Genomic DNA, 4,618 nt, shown 5'->3' with positions numbered 1-4,618 from the left:
AAAGTTGGTTGAAACATAAATTTTTCAACAGCCAAGACCATAACCATGCAGGAGTCGATATTTGGCCTTTTGCAGCATGATATAGATGGGAGGTCAAATTGAGGCCAGACATTTGTTTTGCTGTAGGCCCTCTCACTCAATGCATGTGTACATGGTATTGACACATTCAATGATTTTTAAAGAAAATACTTAGAAGCAAAATTTACTTTTGCAGCTATGTCGTTCTTCCACATGAGTAAACACAGCAACAAGTGTGTTGGGTAAAGCAGGGGGAGGGGGGGGGGGGGGGGGGGGGGTCTTTCCTCCCATGTGCAGTCATGTTTTCCTAAGCTTGGCACCGGGCCAGCTTTACCATCTGCTCTCCTCCTCCTCCCCTCACTTTAAACCAATCTGCACTACAGTTGCTATCATTAAGTGTCTGCCATCCTTATGGCATATCTGAGTCGGGGCACCAGGCACCCTTTACCCCCCCTCTTTCTCTTCCTCCTTCTGGTCCTCCTCCTCATGCTCTTCTTTCCACGCCCACTGTGCCATACAGTCCTCCAAAGAGTCCAGGTGGCATGTTGCCCCGCTCCCTTGTCAGAGTTGGGGTAGAAAACAAATGGGTGGTGAAGAGATATAAGGATACGCGATTCTACATCCTGTCAGGAGCCTGCAATACTTCCTGTGCCCACAGACTTGTTGTTGTTGATACTCCCTGGATGGCTGTTCCTCTTTTGAGCAAGAGGACTCAGAAGTCAGCCCCCTTCAAGTTTTGGAAGTTCTTTGGCTTTTGGTACGGTTGAGAGGACCTTGGTACGTCTCACACACACACACACACACACACACCCACACACTTACACGTAAGATGCTGCACTGCTTCACTCAGAGCTCCCTGCCACTTCATCAGCCCGCTTCCTCGAAAGCACCGGGAATGCCACCGGATCTAGCAGAGACTCACACATGTACTTATTTGGATTTAGCATGAACGTGCAGTCACCGCTTGCTGGATGCTGCAGGAAAGCGAATAATCAATTAAGTATTGATTTCTTGTACGATTTTGTAAATTTCAAAGACAAAGCGGGTTGCTTAAGGAGCGCCGCGAGCGAGAGGAGCCGCAAATTAGCCAATAAACACAGACGAGGGGGAGTAAACGAAGGTGAATGAACCAAATTCCAAATCGTCATTGCGTTGATAAGCTTTTTTTTCTTTTCGTCCCCATCCAGATGAATTAACGGCGTATGTGACAAGGGTTTCTTCTGAAGAAGATGTGATGGCACATGGGCGAGCAAGGGTTAAAAGCAAGCACTCCAGGAGGAGAGAGAGAGTGACTGAAGGACTTGGTAATTAGGCAGTCTGCATCTCACGCCTCATCAGTATGCGGAGTATGCAAATTAAACGTCTGGGTTTTTTTCTTTTTTTCCGGAAAATCAGAAGGCAAGCGCTGCAGAGAAGAATTAAGTGCAATTATTCTCCCCATGGAAAGACTGATATATGCAAACAAGGGATGGAGAGCAGCGATATACAATGGATCCCGATGTAAGGACAGTACAAGTGTAATCACACAAGTCCAGTCATTTCTTCCTCGCACCTGGGAGATTTTTCTACATTCGCTTTGGAGGTAATGAGTTAAAAAAAAAAAAACGGCAATCAGACATGCGCCTTCTTTCCCCATTATCCGTTATGCCTTCCTCCGCATATTGATGCACTGCTTCATGGATGATTATTACCTTTTGGAATATCGCCCTGCAAAATGAGCCTCGGAATAAAGAAACGCGAGGAAAGGACGGGAAAAAGACAAAAGAGCGGAGGTATGCAAAGACGCTAATGATATTCGGCGCTGACTGCATGTCATCTGCATGATGACAACGGCCAATTACAATGAACCATTGGCTCTCTGCCACAGATAAGTAGGACAGAATATGGACAATGAGGAGGGGGAAGTAAAAAGAACGTCCCTGTCCTTTTCTTCTTAATGTTCTGCTGATTTGTCGACAGAACGCCGTGGAATTACAATAACGATGACTACGAGGAAGAAAAAAAAAAAAACACAAAACCACCAAAGCTTTGTCCCTCAAACAGGATAGGAGGCCAAAAGCGATAAGTATCCCTCCACGTTGAAATAATGGCTGCCGAGGACGCTATTCCATCGCATTCCTTCTTGTACCAACCACCGCCGCAACGATTCCATCGGAAACCGCAAACGAACAGACAGCCACACAAACATACGCCACTATTATTTTTTTTTCCCACCGTGCCGCCCTCTTCCCTTCCTCATCACAGTACAAAATGCCTCCCATCACTGTTTTGCATATTCGCATGCCGCCCCGCCTGCCACAAAGGACTAAACAGCCATATGCAAAGCAGTCTGGCATCCCCTCTTACATAGCAATGAGGGGAACACTGTGTGAAAGAGAGGAAGGGAGGTGGGGTAAAACATGATTGGGGGAGTAAGTACAGGAATATGGTTGCGATGGCGAGGGGGGCAGTCGGGCCACGGGAGATCCTGTTGGCACTAAAAAGCAGCACGTGCCGTGTTACCACTCCCACTGCGTGATGACAAAAAGGCGGGCGTGGGAAAAACGAGTGGAGGGGGGATGAAAGGCAGGGTAGACCAAGGACGAGGGCATGTTGGCACTAAGAGGGGGCACGTGTTGCCTGAGGAAGGGGAGGGAGTGACTTTGGTTGGTGAAACACAGCGGGAGTTAGATGGAGATATGAGGTTAAAGGGGGTGCAGCACAGGTGGTGACACGAAACACCCAGTGTCTAAACAGAAGGGGTACCGCACCCAGAGGCCACCAGTAATCAGAAGTAGAAACGCCAAAAACAGGTTATTTTTTAATGAATGCTGTGATGTTTGTATCTACGCTTCTTTGGCACGTCATTGATACTTTGCATTAGACTTCAAAATTGGACAATTAACCATATTTGGTTTCTGGATCTTATATTGAGATGGCCATCATGCTCTAAGGAAGTAGGGATTTGTGTTAGTCAATCAGTGAAGTTGATACGTAGTAATAAAAGCTATATACAGTACTGTCTTATTTTCAGACGTAAGGCACATTTTAAATCCTTTAATTTCTCAAAAATCAACTCTACATCTATGGATGGCGTATTGAAGCTCAATAAAGTTTGATTCGTATGCTGTATTGTTGTTTTTTCTCTTTAATTGTTCACTGGGCACAGTGGCCGCTTTTGGCCAATCGTCTAAACAGGCTAAAACAGCCTAGTAGGCACACACTTTTCTATTTTTAAGTCCTAAACAAGCAACATTTTTCAGGATTTTAGAGAAATTAAAGGGTACGTTAGAATTTAAGCCATGGCTGTTATAGACACGTTCGGCCATTTTGCCTGTTTAGACTATCAGCAGACAGTGGCCACTGTACCCAATAAAGAGCTATTATGCAGTATAATCTGGTGCACTTTCTGAACCAATGTGCCTTGAAAACTGAAAAGTCTAAAAATGGCCGTGATCATTGGGGCTGCGTCTTATAATACAGTGTACTTTATAGTCTGAAAATACTGTAGATATTTATCTGGTCTTCAGCTTTTTGTGAAGTAATCAGAGCTGAAAGACACCATAGGCGTCATCTATTTATTTTTTCAATTACAGACTTTGCTAACTTTTGTAGCTTGTTGCCAAAATTCTTATTAGGACAGCTTTATGGTAATATAATACTGCTACTATGAGGTTGTTTTTTTTTTTTTTAAACTGAGAGAGAAACAAAATAATGATTTGCCTGATAGAAAGTTTAACTTGTTAAAAAACTGTGAAATCCCACAAACTCCCAAAACTTAGTTGGAATGCTTTTGTTTGTTTGTTTTTTGTTTGTTGTTTCTAACCCTTCTTTACAATGATAATTACTTTCAATTTCGGTTGACCGGGGTTACTGCAAACGTCTAAACAATGAACATGCTGTTAAAGTGTTATATCTTTGTACTTTGTAATAGCAGAATATTTGATGCCGCTTCCCTATTGAATGGCAATGGACTGTGCATATGATCAAGTTTTGTTATCGCTTTGTCACGTCACGAAATGTGTCATGTAATAAAATGCTTGACTGTTGAACTGTGATGTATGCCTGAATTATCTTGAATACTAGAGGATATGTTTTTGACAAATGTTTATGTGTTATGCCATATCTAAACAAACCAACAGGTTTAAGTCAAAAGAAGCCAAAAGTGCATGGGGCTCGAGGCAGCTATGATAATACTTCAGTCAATTCAAGGCAGTAGTTTTTAGTTAAGATCAGTGAGTCATCAGTGGCATGCAGTATTAGATTACTCTCAACACAGGCCAAAGGTTCTTTAAAGGCCTTTTAGTCATCCACGCTAGAACAGTGGCTAATTTACAGCAGACTCATTAGAGCAGCATCAAACACAATTTCCTGCTTACAAATTGAATTTGGTAGAAAAGTCATTACCATGGCAATAACAAACAAGCTTGTACAGTAGTTCATAACGGCAGTTGGTGAAACTTAATGCTATTAGCAACCTCCCGAAATAGCAACAAGGGCTATTTTCAATGCTCCTTTTAACATAGATCATGTTGCGATAAGTGCCAAGATTCCCTCTTTCTGTTTGCCTTCTCCAGCTTTGTCTCAGGCCTGGAGTATGACAGAGGAAATCTAATGTTTC

The 4,618-nt window shown here is 43.2% G+C and overlaps 1 long non-coding RNA gene across 1 annotated transcript; it reads left to right on the top strand.

Annotated features, from left to right (window-relative positions):
* The first annotated feature begins 454 nt into the window (after nucleotides 1-454).
* Nucleotides 455-4,049, top strand: LOC148407663 (uncharacterized). Its single transcript, XR_015868680.1, has 2 exons — nucleotides 455-795; nucleotides 1,206-4,049. It is a non-coding gene; the product is annotated as an uncharacterized LOC148407663 (long non-coding RNA).
* Nucleotides 4,050-4,618: the final 569 nt, after the last annotated feature.

Source organism: Hippichthys cyanospilos, chromosome 19 (assembly GCF_059441005.1).
Source record: "Hippichthys cyanospilos isolate Australia breed blue-spotted pipefish chromosome 19, RoL_Hcya_1.0, whole genome shotgun sequence".
NCBI classification, from domain to species: Eukaryota; Metazoa; Chordata; class Actinopteri; order Syngnathiformes; family Syngnathidae; genus Hippichthys; species Hippichthys cyanospilos.
Note: the sequence above shows the minus strand (reverse complement) of the source record. Positions and strands in the feature narration are given on the sequence as shown.